At 37.6% G+C, this 17,311-nt stretch overlaps 1 protein-coding gene across 2 annotated transcripts in view; it reads left to right on the top strand.

Moving 5' to 3' along the window:
* The window catches only part of insyn2ab (inhibitory synaptic factor 2Ab), a 52,864-nt gene that overhangs the window by 17,101 nt on the left and 18,452 nt on the right, over positions 1-17,311 (top strand). The window contains exon 3 of one of the 2 annotated variants that reach the window (XR_014534206.1): positions 114-1,799. The exons of the other annotated variant lie outside the window; for it this stretch is intronic. The gene's annotated coding sequence lies outside the window, so the exon portion shown is untranslated. Of the gene's footprint in view, positions 1-113; positions 1,800-17,311 lie in introns of those variants that run through there. 2 annotated transcript variants of the gene reach the window in all.

Raw genomic sequence — 17,311 nt, 5'->3', positions numbered from 1 at the left:
TAGACATAGTCTCCCTTGATTGTTTTAATAACACTTCTCTTTGAAAGCTTTCTACTAGATTTTGCAGTGTGCCTGTGGGAATTTGCTTTAGAGAGGTCAGACACTGATCTCAGCCGGCCTTCCAGTTCATTCAAAAGTTAAATAGAAGGGTTGAAGCAAGGACTTTCTGCTGGTCACTCAAGTTCTTTCACTCCAACATTGGCAAACCATGCCTTTAAGGTCTTAGCTTATTGGGCAGAATGATTGTTATTTTGAAACATGCTTAAAAAATGTTTTAAAAATATAGAATGCCAAGATTCTAGACAATTGGATGCTCAGTTATAAACTGTTACAACAGATTGGGAAAGACCCATACATGAGTCTGATGGTCCGATATCCACATCTTTTGGCCATACAGTATATTTAAGCACATTCTGGCAGTTGCTTAGTTTATAGCCCAGTGTTATTTCTTTATTTTGGGCCGGAATTAAAAGAGACAAACTCTATTTTCCCCATAAATATTCCAATGAATTTATATTCCACAAAAAAGACATTTTTATCAAAAATATTCATAATATATTTATTTGGTTGGCTAGATTAGAACATATATCAGACCAGTTCAAGCCCATGGGCCATGTTTTGGACACTTTTGGTTTAGTGTAAGACCTTGGTTACATGGTTCATCATTCAACCAAAAATATTTTCTGAATATATATCTTTGAATATAATATTTAATTAGGCTACTCACCCCTGGCAGTGGACCTGAGCTAAACCCTCTCAGTATTAACATTAAAGGGCCACCAGGGCTGTGAGTGGGGTAGATGGCTTTAAAACCTGCTTCACATGGTCACAGAAACAGTGGAGTACTGGCTAATTCCCTTACTGGGAAAGAAGCAAAAGCCCTGCCTGGTCTTGGAAGTGCAAAACCACCACTCAAACAGCCTCAATTAGTAGTGCCTCATTAAGCAGGCCTTTCATCTTCCAAAGGAGTATACCCCTCTCTGTGTATGTGTGTGCATGTTAGAGAGCTTTCCAAGCCATTCTGCAGTTATTATTAGAGTGACACCCTCTGATCCCCTACTCAGGCCTGTGCTGTCTTTAAAGCAGCTGTGCTCATGAGGGGAAGCAGAGCAGCAGGGGCACATAAAAGCTCCTGTTTGTCTCAGCTGGCCAACAAAGATTTGACAGAGGGATTTTCTGCATTCCTTGAGCATTGAATAGAGACTTAAAACAAATGACAGCATTGCCTAGACAGGCAAGGTGGAAAGACCTGAAACATTAGAGTGTCCAGTAGTTCTGGTATTATTCTGCAATCTAATATACTGTAGACTTAGCGTTTCATATAATCCTGAAGGGTTTACACTAGGGATATTATATATTATATGTATCTGTATTTCTTCTGTATCTCTTTCGTTATTGTTTTCAATGAAAAATGAATCCTCTCTAGTCTGCTTTCATTTACTCCCTAGAAATTTGGCACATCTACTGTACTATGAACCACACTCCCTAGACTTACACTTTAGAGACCTACTGTAGATGTAATTCTAACTTCATTGTGTCTATCTTGCTAATGGACTTAATACTTAACTGTCTATGGGAATAATCATTTTGCTGGATGGTATTCATTTTGTGGGTATGCCTTTTTTGCAACAATAATTTCAAGGACTACTGTTCTACAACCTATCCAAAAATAAATTTAGCCACCTGAACCAATTTCTGATCATTATCACGACTGGCTTGTCATGCAGACTGGCAACAGATCCCTGTAGCTGGCTGACAATAGTAATCACAAAGCAACCCCTAGCAAGGATGCCATATTTTAATTTTTTTTTTTTTTTCAGGTCCTTTCTGATGTGTTCATAAGGAATACACACATGATCAACATTTGAAAATGGAATATGCATCTGATGGTATATGATTTTGAAGTGTCACTTTCCAACTATGAAATGTTGCCAGTGTTGGACAAAATAAAAAAGCCAGAGTTTATATATTCATACTTTTCTTTTCATATATAACCGGGTGGTAGTTTAAGTTTCATTCATCTCTATATGCAACAGATTATGCCTGCCTGGTGAGAATATACACAGGGGCAGTAATTTGTGTGGATGCAAGATTTCGAGTTGCAACTGTTAGCATAGTGTGAGCTAACGCACCAGCATGTGCAGCCATATGAGTTTGCTTGGTGTGTTCGGCCTATTGGAGCATAAATGGCACTGAAGTCTACCTTTGACTTTCCGTATTTTGTTTACTGGATGACTGTTTGTTTATTGTTCTATATACTGCACACCCTAAAACAGATTCTACACAGTAGTTAGTATTTTCTTTTATGATTATAATATATATATTCCACATAGAAATTAACAAGCAGGAGATATATATATATATATATATATATATATATATATATATATATATATATATATATATATATATATATATATATATATATATATATATATATAGTACATACGAGCTTCGAACCAGAAAGACACAGCTTACATTTGACTTAAAAGTTTTTGTCTTTATACTTAACTAAAGTGAAATAATGAGCATATTTCCACTTTGAGAAACTCGTCTTGCTCTCGCCTCGACTCGCCATTACTGCCGCATAGACCAGAATAAACGGAGACACGCCCACAGCGTGTCTTCTTCGTGTATACAGAGGGTAATCCACCAATCCTACAATGCGTCTTCTTCGTGTTTACAGTGGTTTATCCACCAATCCTACAATGTGACGCTGCTGTAAGCAAGTTAGGCTGTAGTCTACACTTCAGCCAAAATTAATTCATTTATAAAAGTAACGGGTAACACTGTATGTATGTATGTATGTGTGTGTGTATATATATATATATATATATATATATATATATATATATATATATATATATATATATATATATATATATACACATACACACTCGCAATCAGAAATATTCAACCCCCTCACCTCAATAGACAATACAGTGATTTTGATGAACGATAATTAAAATAAATGAGAAAAAATAAAACACGTAAAAATAAAAAAAAATATTTATTGATACAGGAGTTATTTTGACAACAGAAGTTCACTTAACTTTAAAGTTTAAATGAAAATTGTAAGTCTTGTAAACACATGAGCATGTGCAGTATTAATAAACCCCCAGCTTCAGTACCTTGTGGGGCGCCCTTTAGTTTTTATAAACTAAGTGCTGACAAGCTTCTTACACCTCTCGATTGGAATCTTTGCCTGTTCTTTACGTGCAAAAGCCTCTAAATCAGTGACGTTTGACGGCTTCCGTGCTGAAACTGCCTTCTTCAAATCCCACCAAAGATTTTCAATTGGATTTAGATCTGGTGACTGAAAAGGCAACTCCAGGACACTCCAGCATCTTTTCCCCAACCAAGCTTTGGTTGATTTGGAGGTGTGCTTGGGATCATTGTTTTGCTGGAAGATCCAATGATCACCAAGGTTTAATTTATCAACAAAAGACATCACGTTCTTCTTCAAAATGACCTGGTATTTCTTGGAATCCATGATGCCAGGTACACAATCAAGATTGCCAGTTCCTGGCGCAGAAAAACAGCCCAACATCATTATTGACCCACCTCCATTCTTGACCGTGGGGATGGTATTCTTCTGGTCATAAGCCTGACCTTTTGCACGCCAGACATACCACTGGTCCATATGTCAAAGTTCCAGTTGGTCCATAGAACTGTCTCCCAGAACTCTGTAGTTTTTCCAAATTCCTCCTTACATATTCTAGTCGACTCCTGATGTTCCTTGAGGTCAAGAGTGGAGTGCGTCTTGGTGTCTGGCCATGAAGTCCTTGATTATTCAGTGCACGTCCTATAGTTGCCACTGAAGCACTTGTACCAGCCTTCATCATGTCATCCTGTAGCTGTCTTGCAGTCACACAGTGTTTTTTCTTAGTGGTCCTGACTAAGTTGCTAAAGGCCCTTGATGAAATTGTGAGCTTTCTTTCACGGCCAGGCAGGTTTCCAGCTGTTCCATAAGTTTTAAACCTACCGATAATGCTCTCAATGGTGTCTCTTGGAATGTTAAATCTTTTGGAAATCTTCTTATACCCAAGGCCCTTTAGATGTGATAAAATAATCTCCTCTCTCAGCTTTTGTGGAAGCTCCTTTGTCTTTCCCATGATTGCAACTCACCTTGAACACCTTCATGGCCGGGGTTTATATATGCATCACAGCTGAAGCAAATGAAGGATTGTTATAGAGTTCCCAAAGGCTTAATGATGTTTCAGCTCCACTTCAGGCCATAAAAACTGTCAGAAAGCTTTAAAAACAACAATATTATATAGGGGTTAAATAATTGTGACATGGTGATCTTTTACAAAATATACTGTTACACACAAATACTACATCATACATTTTTTGTGTTGATTTTATGTATCACTAAACTCATTAAGAAGCCACCCAAAGCAAAATCCTGCACTTTGAAAATATTTTTATTTATAAATCCTTAAAACATTTTAGGGGTTGAATATTTCTGATTGCAAGTGTATGTGAATAAATAAATAAAAAAAAAAATATATATATATATATATATATATATATATATATATATATATATATATATATATATATATATATACAGTACAGACCAAAAGTTTGGACACACCTTCCCATTCAAAGAGTTTTCTTTATTTTCATGACTATGAAAATTGTAGATTCACACTGAAGGCATCAAAACTATGAATTAACACATGTGGAATTATATATGGAATTATATACATAACAAAAAAGTGTGAAACAACTGAAAAATGTCATATTCTAGGTTCTTCAAAGTAGCCACCTTTTGCTTTGATTGCTCCTTTGCACACTCTTAGCATTCTCTTGATGAGCTTCAAGAGGTAGTCACCTGAAATGGTCTTCCAACAGTCTTGAAGGAGTTCCCCGAGAGATGCTTGGCACTTGTTGGCCCTTTTGCCTTCACTCTGCAGTCCAGCTCACCCCTAAACCATCTCGATTGGGTTCAGGTCCGGTGACTGTGGAGGCCAGGTCATCTGGCGCAGCACCCCATCACTCTCCTTCTTGGTCAAATAGCCCTTGATGCCTTCAGTGTGACTCTACAATTTTCATAGTCATGAAAATAAAGAAAACTCTTTGAATGAGAAGGTGTGTCCAAACTTTTGGTCTGTACTATATATATAGTTGAAGTGTGTACCTATGATGAAATTTACAGACCTCTCTAATTTTTTAAGTGGGAGAACTTGCACAATTGGTGGCTGACCCACTCTGTGTGTGTGTGTGTGTGTGTGTGTGTGTGTGTGTGTGTGTGTGTGTGTGTGTGTGTGTGTGTGTGTGTATATAGATAGATAGATAGATAGATAGAGAGATAGAGAGATAGAGAGATAGATAGATAGATAGATAGATAGATAGATAGATAGATAGATAGATAGATAGATAGATAGATAGATAGATAGATAGATAGGTCTTCTGTGTATCATTGCAACGGCCACAAATTTTGGTACCAAGAGTGGGGTATTCCAAGTGTTTAGGAGATTAAATCCTTTTGTAAAAGTGTGCAGTACAAGCTACACTAAATAATACGGTGGTGGTGAAGAGGCTGGGAGTTCAAGTGAACTAGAGAGAGACACCAGGTGTTGTGAAAGGACATCGGTGGATCTTCAAGGACTATAGCTGAGGCCCAGCCAGAGTTCAGCAGAAACCAGCACAAAGAGAGACTGTGCAGGAACTGCTACGTCTGATTGAAAGGACGTCAAGACGTTATCCTTTTTTTAAAGTCTTTTAAGAACTTTTATCTAACAATATTGGAACTAGATGATAACCATAGTGAAATTAGTTTGCCAGAACAGAGAAGGGAATTACAGAATAGGCATGATGAAGCCATGGCTGCAATTTCTGCATTGAATCAGAGATCTTTTGTTTATGTCCCAAGAGAAAGGCACATTTCGCCCTATAGTGGTGACACTGAGAAAGATGGCAGGTCAGTCGATGATTTTATAGAAGAGGTCGAGCATGTTCTGCATACTATTCAATGACCAGTCTGACAATGACCAGTATGATTTCGTCATGTTTCTGTTAAGAGGGGCAACCCTTGAAGAGGTACATTTATGCAGTGATGATGATGGAGTTAGTGAACTGTTTGTATATCTCAGAGAAGGCTTTGGAGACATAGTTAGTGTCATAGTTGCAAGCAGTTAGAAAGGGAAAGCATAAGAGAGTTCGCTCATGCACTTGTCACAAGCACTCAATTTGATTCTGAAATGTTCCTCAGATGCTGTAGCTGAATTGAAGGTAGCATTGAGGGATCAGTTTGTAGAAGGTGTCTGGGATCCTTCTCTTAAGTGGAAACTTTGTATTAGTTTGCAATCACCCTGATTGTACTATGATTGATGTCCGAAATGAAGCACAGATGTGGTTCTTAGAGCAAATAAGTCATGACATAGTAGTAGTTTTGCTAATTGTTTAGCACTTCAGGTACGTGAACGTAAAGATACCTTAAAGGACGTATTTAAGGTCATAGTCAAGCAAGGGAGGGCAATTAGTGAGCTGACTCATGCAGTGAAATATCTCACTGCACAAGGTGGTAGCACAAGTGTAAACATTAGTAGGCCCAAGTCTCAACCTAGATTCACTGAGGAAGGGCTACCAATATGTTTTAGGTGTCAAGTAACTGGACATGTGGCAAAGAATTGTACTCAAAAGCCAAGTACTCCGTTGGCTCAGCCTGTTCTCCCTGACTCTCAGGGAAGTGGCACCCCCCAATCATCACAAGTCGGGCAATTCGGGGAAGGCAAACTGACTAAGAGGATGTCCCGCCTTCTTGTGACCAGTTGATAAAACGCGCTGTAGGTACATGCCCTGTAGTTGAGCTTTTGGTTCGTGGTGTTGCCACCCAGTACCTGCTGGACACTGGTAGTCAGGTGAGCACAATAACTGAGCAGTATTTTTAGAACCATCTGTGTGGGAAAGATAGTGACATGCTCTCCACCACTGGCTGGCTAAAACTCACAGCTGCCAATGGGCTTGACATACCCTATCTTGGCTACTTGGAGTTAGAGATTGAGGCCATGGGAATCAAGATGCCGCACTGTGGCTTCTTAGTTGTTAAAGACATTGTTAGCCCTGACAAATCACTGCCATGTATTATAAGCATGAACATAATCATTCATTGTAGGCAGCTAGTCAATGCAGAATTTGATACTACCTTGGATGCAAAAGTGGATTCTGATTGGAGGGATGTTATCCAGAAAGAACAGATGTGTACTATTAAAAGGACACGTGTTGCAGTGGTCGCTGGGAAACGGACAGAGCGAATACCTTCTGGGTCAGTAGTGACTATCTTGGCAAGGGCGTCTAATAGAGATCTTGGAACTGGACAGCTTAGGATGTTAGAACCTTTGAGTACTCCATTGTCAGGAGGTCTGATAGTCATTCCCATGCTTGTTGAGGCAAATAATTTTTGTATACCTTTTGAGATTTAAAATCTTTCTCTGGAGGATGTGTTCTTGTCCCCTAGGACGCGGCTGGGTATCCTGTCAAAAGTAGTGTGTGTAGAGAGTTCACAGCATTGTGAAGTGAAATTTCAGTGAATCTCAGCTGACATTGAACAAGTGACTGTAGATGTAGAGGGTGAGCCTAATAGAAACTGTTTACAGGTGATCTTGGATAAGATTGACGTGGCTGGTAGTGAGGAGGAGCAAACTCAGTTCAGGTCATTATTAACAAAGTACCTTGATGTATTTGCTGTAGAGGATAAGGACCTTGGATATACTGATAAGGTTAAACACGAAATTCGTTTGACAGATGATGATCCTGTTATACAGCCATATTGTAGGATTCCACCAAATCAGTACTGTGAAGTGAGGGAACTTATCTCCAACTTTTTACGGAAGGGGGTCATACAGGAGAGTAACAGTGCCTATGCATCACCTAAAGTTCTAGTGTGCAAGGCAAATGGAAGCATCAGGTTATGTGTAGAGTACCGAAAACTAAATCAGAAGACCAAAAGGGATGTGTTTCCTACCCCGCATAGATAAGAGATGTGATGCTCTGCGGGGAGCACCATATTTCTCCACAATTGATCTAGCAAGTGTCTATTAATAGGTGGCGGTGGAGGAAGGAGATCGACACAAAACAGCATTCTCAACCCCTTTTGGGTTATATGAGTACTTACGGATGCCGTTTGGTGTCTGCAATGGGCCTGCGACCTTTTAGAGGTTAATGCAAGCCACCATAATTGACCTAGTGTTCCAGATCCTGCTAGTCTACCCAGATCATATTTTAGTGTATTCGTCAATGTTTCAGGAGCACTTGGCTAGACTGGACACTGTGTTTACATAGCTTCAAGAGACTGGTCTGAAGGTAAAGCTGGAGAAATTTGATTTTCTTCAGTCAGAGGTTTTGGGTTCTGCAGTTACTATGGGTGATTCATTCAGGGGTTCTCCAAAATAGCCGGTCCCTTGCATAATGTGGTAAACTCATGTTTAAATAGCGGAAGTGCAAACTAAACTTATCACTTGCTGCGGTGTCTGTGGACTGAAGAATGCCAAGCTGCTTTTGACAGTCTCAAGGATAAGCTTGCATGTGCACCTATACTAGGTTTTGCAGACTTTACAAAACCATTTATTGTGGAGATGGACTTGTTGCTGCTGGGCTACACAGCTGTAAAGTAAAGCAGATACGGGTGGTGGAATCCAAAAATGATGATCCTAATAGGCTGAGGCAAGAAAATACACCCACTTTTCCAGGTTATACTACAGACGAGCTTCGTGCCTTCCAACAGCAGGATTTTGTGCTTAGTGTACTTAGGAGGTTGTGGGAGCAAAAGAAGAGACCATATGGCAAGGAGCGCATTGCTCTGCCTAAACCTGTTCAGTCCATGTTAAAGCATTGGAATAGGATTAGGGAGCATCAGGGTTTACTGTATTGAGTGATTAGGGATGTGGTAGATGGGGAATGTTATCAGCCTTCTAGCCTGAATAAACCAGTTCTGGAGTGTGTGCACAACTCTATGGGCCATCAAGGCATTGAGCCTACCTTGCACTTGCTGAGAAGCAGATGCTTTTTGGTGAGTATGCACAATGCTGTTGCCCAGTGGATTAAACACTGTCAGCATTGTGTGTTAACTAAAATGCTGCAACCAAAGGTCCATCCACCGATTAAATAATTTTTGGCTTCTAGGTTGCTGGAAGAAGTTGCTGTAGACTTCACTGTGCTGGAACCCACATTAGATGGACGTGAGAATGTCAAAATGTCAAATGTCAAGAACAAAATTCACCCAGGCCTTTCCTACTTGTGACCAAAAGGCAGACATTACAGCTAAGGTATTGCTTAGGGAATGGTCCCAGAGCGCCTGCATTCAGACCAGGGCCATAACTTCGAAAGCGAAGTTGTAACTGAACTCTGTAAGCTTTATGGTGTAAAGAAGAGCCACACTACACCTTATCATCCTACTATTAACAATAATGTGAGCGGACGCTGCATGACCTTCTGTTACCACCGGAAAAGAAGCGGAGTTGGCCAGAATATCTGCCAACTACGTCTAAGTCATGCGCACGCCAGGGCAAGGGAATATTCTTAACAGAAAGCTGCTGAGCGTATTGAATTGCAGAAAGACAGAATTTATTGTCAGAGGATTAAAGTAGGTTCACTGGTGTACTTAAGAAACAGGCAATTAGGTTGAAACAAAATTCAGGATGCTTGGGGACCAACAGTCTTTCGAGTTATAGACATTCTTGGAAATACCTATACAGTAGAGCCTCTAGAGGGAGGGCCAACAAAGAGGGTACACAGAGTTGGTGTAAGGATGTGCGTAAATCTTCCTGTGCCGGCACCCAGAAAAATATCAAAAGCTCCAGAAGTTTAGTCTGACCGCTCCAAAGAAGGGGAGTATCCAGGGGTATCCAGTCTGTCTGCCCACAAGGTGTTGAGTCAGTGGCTGATGCTGACCATGCCAGTTTAAGTGTGTCTGATTTTGCTAGGACCTCCGAAACAGAGGAAATGTCTGACACAGCTCCTGAGACAAAGGGAGCAAGAGATCAAATGCAGGTCAGCACTTACATGTACCATAAGCCCAAGTCTGTTTTGGACACAGCCACTGTAACTCATTCAACTAGATCTACTGTATTCTGTGAAGCAGTAAAGGAGGTTGAGAGTATCCTGGTCCTGAAGGAGTAATCGAGGGCGCTTACACTGGTGCAGGGGAGAATTTACCCGAGTGGTAGTTTAAGGTGCATTAATTTATATATGCTACAGATTATGCCTGCCTGGTGAGAATGAACACAGGGGCTCTTTAAAAGATGCTTGGTGATGTCATCTTTTAGCTAGATCCAGTATCATCGATTTATAAAGTAAATCAAAAAATGGATTGTGAGTTTCTTGTACCCGTGTTGTTTTCTAAAGAGTGATATATATGTCTGCAGTCATTTGTGTGGATGCAAGATCTCGAGGTGCAACTGTTAACATAGTGTGAGCTAACGCATCAGCATGTGCAAGCCATACAAGTTCTCTCTGTGTGTTCGGCCTATCGGAGCATAATTAGCACTGAAGACTACGTTTGGAAATATTGCCACTGCCGTATTTTGTTTACTGGATGACTGTTTGTTTGTTTTATATAATGCACACCCTAAAACAGATTCTACACAGTAGTTAGTATTTTCTTTCATGATTATGATTTATATATTTTTGTGTTAAATAATATTTGTTCTGTAATTTTGTTTTATTTAACTCCTTACTTATGTTCTTCTACATAGAAATTAACAAGCAGGATATATATATATATATATATATATATATATATATATATATATATATATATATATATATATATATATATATATATATATATATATATATATATATTGTTCATTGGAATAAAAGAACCTAAGTGGTCTTTGTTGGTCTTCTGTGTATCATTGCAATGGCCATACATATTTTAAGTTTTTGGTCTCAAACAACATGGTAATTGTGTTAAAAAAACGAGCATCATAACATAAATCAAAGTAAATGGCCAACAGATTTTTCACTTAAAAGTGGACAACTGCTGGACAGTTGGCATTGGGGTGAGTAATGGCAAAATAATAAACAACATACAGTTGTTTACAATATACAACAAGAGTAAGTGCACCTAGTACTAAGCCCTGTGTTTTCTGTTGTATGTAGCATCAGGGTTCTGGAGGAACATTGTTTCATTTCACTGTGTACTGCATCAGCTATATATGGTTGAAATGACAATAAAAGCTTCTTTAACAAATAACTAACTTGGATTTTTAAGCGTCTTCCATTAAACAAAAACAACAAAAGAAAAAATACCAAGCACATTTCTGTTTGAGGCAAAGCCATGCTTCTCAAAAGTAAAGGCACTCACCACAAACATTTTCAGGCACAGTTTTAATAACAGTGCATGATAATCACAATTATTAATTAGTATTAAAAGCATGCCCCTATACTGTCTGTTGCTTATAATATATTGGCAAAAGTATGTAGATGACAGACCATGATCCTTATACTGTATGTTGGTCTTCTCTAAAATTCAAATACACATCATAATCTAGGATGTGGTTCTATTCACATTATGATTTTCTGTAATTAAAATCCAGGGGTCTTGGTTCTGAATTTATTTTCTGGAAGTGGGCTGCCTCAGCCTTAATAGAGCTACACTATATGGACAAAAATCCTGACCTCAACAGCAACCTTAAAAAACACCATTGGAATGAAAAACACTGCATGCTAGGCATTAACATTCAACATCAGTTCCTGACCTCTCGAATGCTCTTGTGGCTAAAGGACAAATTCCCACAGACACACTCCAAAATCTAGTAGAAAGTCTTCCCGAAAAAGTCTAGCAGGGAAGACAGAATCAACTCCATAAAATGCACTTGGTTTCAGGATGATAATTTAACCAGGCACATGGTTGTGATGGTTAGGTGTTCGCATACTGTACTTTTAGCCAAAATGCTATTTCCGTATGTACAACCACAATTCCATGAAAGTTGGGAAGCTTTGTATAAAATAAATAAAACAGAATTCAAGAATTTGCAAATCTTTTAAACCAATATTTTATTAGCAACTGAACAGAAGATAAATGTAGGTAGTTTTAAAATTGATGGCTATAACAGGACAATTTGTGACAGGGTCATGTTTACAACTGTTTATCCCCCATTCATCTGGTATTCAGGAGACCGGTTGCTGGTGTTTTGAGAGAGGAATGCTGTCCCATTTATGTCTTATACATGAGTCTATCTGGGTCTTTGTCATATTTTTTTATTTCATCATGCACCAAATGTTTTCAATTGCTGAAATGTCTGGACTGCAGACAGGCCAGTTCAGCACCTTGACTCTTCTACCACAAAGCCATGCTGTTGCAATAAATTCAGTTAGTGGTTTTAGCATTGTCCTGCTGAAATATGCAAGGCATTTTTTTTTCATCACATACATCGCATATTTTTCAGCACTAATAGTGCCTTTCCAGATATGCAAGCTGCCCATTACATAGACAGTAATGCACTCCGTACCATCAGAGATGCAGGTTTTTCAATTGAGCACTGACAACAAGCTGGTTAGTCCCTTTCCTCTTTATTACAGAGGATTTAGTGTTCATAGTTTCCAGAAAGAATAAAAAAAAATATTTGTCTGACCACAACAGAAATCTAAACAGTTTTCATTGTCCTTAGTATATTTTAAATGAGCTTTGGCCCAGATAAGATCAGTATTCAGTATTTCTGAATCATCCACATTTGTCTTCTTCATTGAATTATAAAACAGAATCATGCCTGTTTTTAATGCTGTATCACCCAAGGGCTCAAAGATCACAGGATTTGAATATCGATTTTCCCCCAGATTTTCCATATTTCTGAAACTTTTGATGGTAATACCTACTGTATATGATGAGATATTCAAAGTCTTTGCAATTTTTTGATGAGCAACATTATTTTGAATTTTGTATATACAGTTGTGTATATGTACAGTTGCAGACTGGTGGATCTCGGCCTATATTTACTTCTGAGATATTCTGCCTCTATAAAAGGTTTTTAAAATACCTAATAATAATACAGACCTGTCGCCATTTAACCTAATTAGTTGCAAAAAGTTCCTCTATCTGTTTATTTTTATTAGGATTTTATGAGCATCTATATATTTTTTAAATGTGTTCTGGCCATCAAATTTTAAACTACATATTTATTTTCTTAACATTTTACACTTTCTCAGTCTAAACATTTGATAAGTTTCCTATGTTCTGTTTTGGGTTTATGGGATTTTTATGGGTATGCAAATCATTGCATTCTGTATTTATTTACATTTCACACAGCATCTTTTTTAGAATTAAGGCCATATATTTCATAAAGCTAGCATAATGCAGCCGAATGCATAAATATATCCAAAGTGTTAATGAAAATAACAGCAGGTGCACTAGAGGAGCAACAACGTGACAACCCCAAAACAGGAATGGGTTTACAGGTGAAGGCCACTAAATTTTATGTTTCGAGGAAGAACCCTTGAGAGGAAGCAGACTCAAAAGGGGAACCCAGCCTCATTTGGGTGATATTAAGAGCGTGATTATAAGTCTTTAAAGCAATACAAAACACCGGCGAGTGAGAACTAACATGAGCACCGGAATTTAAGATTGTGAGTAATGTCCTTTCTACAATCTTATACAGTCATTTAGGGTTATGGAACCAGGAGCTACTGAGCAACTCATAAAATAGCTCAACATTTGAGATCATCATAGATCCAACACCAGGTTCTCCATGCCAGAGCCTTTTAAAATTCAAAAAGGTCCAATGTCAAAACTCTACATGAGGTGGAATCCAACTGGCGCTGGTACGTCTCTAGATGGTTCAGAATGTTTGCTGGCTCAGTATCTACTTCTTTAAAAATCCATAATCTTCATGACGTGGGACACAAATTGAGCTGGCGCAAATTTAGGATGCCTCGGGATGGGTAGAGAAAGAGCAGCAGTGGAAAGGAATAGCGTAGCTGCTGTTAATAATATTAACAAGTACAAGTTGATAATGTGCATTTGATCAGATGTACTGGAGCACAAGGTTATGATATGTGATATGTGTAAGCCTTGCTAAAAAGATATGCCTTTAATCTGCACTTAAACTGGGAGAGTGTGTCTGAGTCCTGAACACTGTCAGAAAGACTATTTCAAAGTTTAAGAGCTAAATGTGAGAATGTTTTACCACCTCTAGTGGACGTTGCTATTCTAGGAACTACTAGAAGTCCAGAGTTTTGAGATCTCAGAAGCATGATGAATTGTAACCTGTTAGAAAACTGAATAGATACATGGGAGTTAAACCATTTAAGGTTTTGTAGGTAAGTAGCAATAGTTTGTAGTCGATTCGAAGGGTGGTATAATAATATAGAAATAACAGACACAGTCCTATCGTTTGATATCAGTACGAGCAAAGACAATCCAAAGTCATTATTTCACTTTCGCTTGCAATGAAGTTTGGCATAAGCCTACTATAATGACTGTCAAAATGTAATCCAATATTCTAGCTCCTTCTGTCAAAGAACACTAAACAAAGATGACATGCATTTTTTATGAGCTAAAATAGCTTGTAATTTGTTATCTGTAATATCTAGAATATGTGTCAGGTTCCCAAGAAAGACGAAATAACAGAACAACAATCCACCTGCATTTGACACCAACATGCTTACTTATATTATGTCATTGATCCCTACATTGATTTCTGTTGTGATAGGTAAGATTACCTTTTAATCTTCAGATTAGGCCCTAATTATAGGTATTTCAAAAAATAATCAGTAGTTGTTTCACTCTTTTTTTTTTTTTAGCATAATTTTGCCAAAAAAAAAAAACTAATCTCAGTTGCACACAAACACTGCATGGTTCAACTGTAAAGCAACAGTGATGCAGTGTGTAATGTAATGCAGGATGTACCTGCCAGGGTGTTTTTCACAGGTTAATGATGAAGCATGGTGCCGTGCTCTGCTATTGTATTCCCACGGCTCCAAAATGTCTCTCCCAGTGTATACTGTACTAAGCTAAATACTAAGGTTAGCACAAGATGTTGTGCCAGCTCCCTGCAGCAAAGTATGGAAAGACAAGAGCCCCTCTGTAAACACTGACATAGCACATCCAAAAAAAGTCACAACTTCAAGAGAGAGTAGTTCAATTAGTATAATATTTGTGATATTTTTTTTGCACTTTGACAAATTGAGTACTTAAACCCTTAGAAGTTGCTGTTTGAAATGGTGCAAAAGTGAGCTGTTTTGTTGGGTTGCATATTGGACCCAAAAGGTTTTTGTGTTTACATGATTTGTGAAGGTCTACTGCAGACTGACGGTACAGAAATGATAAATAGTTACTTTAAATAGTGACTGCAATAATACGATAAAAAAATTTTCCTTCCCATTTTTGGCATAGGTTTGCACAGTGCTTATTAAAAATCGTATGACAGTGTTAAACTTCAACAGGATATGAGTGGTTTAGTAAGCTTAACCTGGAACTAGGCAAATATTGCAAATACACTGAGCATAAAAAACCGTTATACTTTATAACACTATCTACTAGAGGTGTAATGGTACACAAAATAATGGTCCTGCATGTACATAAATTTTTAAGTCCCAGTTTGATACAATTTTGGTACAGTTGGGTAGAAGAAATGCAAATCATAAAATTGCTTAACATTTGTGATCAACATTTAAACAGTACATTTTTTAAAACAATTTTAAATAAAAAAAAAAAAAACCTGCTTTGTTAAACAATGTATAAAATAATAATTTAAATGTAAAAAAAATGAAATAAAATAGAAACAATTTTATTATATTGATTAAATTGAGTAAAATGTAATTAAACAGTTTACATTTATACCCCTTTTTGGTAATACAGATGTGTATGTAAGATATTGTGTGTGTGTGTGTGTGTGTGTGTGTGTGTGTGTGTGTGTGTGTGTGTGTGTGTGTGTGTGTGTGTGTGTGTGTAAAAATAATATTTAACTTTCTAAAGATAACTGTTCTATTTATTTCAGCATGCTTTATCAATTGTCTTTATTCCTATCATCCTTCATTCATTCACTCCCTCGATATGCAGAATCATCAGGATTTTCTCCTTTTAAGAAAAATTAATTAAGCGGAATATAAAACACTAAAGAATCCATAGCACTAGCATTAGCTGCTTGCCACTTGTCGTTTGCAAAAAAATTGCGCTCAAAGTGCAAGGTGGAGTCTAAACAAACTTGCGGTTTGACACTGAGGGAACTCAGAATTTAACTATGTTCCGCAAGTAAAAAGCATTGAATTCGGTACCGTTACACCCCTACTATCTACATATATTATATGGACAACCGTTTATGGACACTTGATCATTTGGTTTTTAAACACTCCATTCCACATTTAGTCCCCATTCCTGTTATAATAACCTCCACTCTTCTTAGAAGATGTTCCAATTGGATTGTGCCTATTCAGCCAAGATCAAAAGACATCCTGTCCAACTTTGTGGTCACAGTTTGTAAAGGAACCATATATGGCTGAAAAAGTTGTGTCCCACTTCTTGTGTTCATTAATATACCTGTAACTGATAAATGCTCCAAATATTCATGTCTGAGTATCCTTGCTCTGACAGTTTCTCAAACTCAGCTACATAATTCAACACAAGTGCACAAGGCCAATCTTTAATTATCTCAAACTGTTTCTATTATAAACAAATTAGCAGCCTAAAAATACTGTACCAAGCAGTTACTAAGGAGGAATGAACTCTTAATGGTTTGCACGCTCCTATTTATGTTAATGAACACGATCTTTCTTTGTTCGATAAGCATCATGTGTGCTTGTTTTCTTGTGTCTTGCATAAACACAGTAACAATGCAGACCTCTGATGCCCTATGTCAGAAAAAGTGCTTGTCTTTTTTTATATACAATGGGGTATATATACAAATATAGGCAAACAAGTGAAAATGCTTCTATTCTGCAATCTTTTCTCATTTCATTTATATTATTGACAACAAAAACAGTAACAAAAAGATACCTTTGTATATTTAGATGATTTCCTGTGTTTATTAGAAATCACATGGCAAAATAACAAAATTGCTTACATTTAAATAGAGACCTGGAAATATAGTGCATAATCTTGTATATATATTTTTTTTTTCTTTTCTAAAATCGGCTGTTTTTAAAAATTTGTACATAAACTCTATAAATAAAAACGTGGTATCATACATCTAGACACCACTGTATTCTCTGAACATTCATACTATACTATACTATACTATACTATATGTATTCAGTTGCATCTTACACTGATATTATTTTTTCATATATCAGAGAATCTACATCTATACTAGGCAACTGTAGGGTATGTGACGCACCACATAAAACACTGTTTTCCACGGGACTACGT

Source organism: Silurus aristotelis, assembly GCF_946808225.1.
Source record: "Silurus aristotelis genome assembly, chromosome: 6".
NCBI classification, from domain to species: domain Eukaryota; kingdom Metazoa; phylum Chordata; class Actinopteri; order Siluriformes; family Siluridae; genus Silurus; species Silurus aristotelis.
The sequence above is the reverse complement of the archived record's forward strand: the minus strand, read 5'-3'. Positions and strand labels throughout refer to the sequence as shown.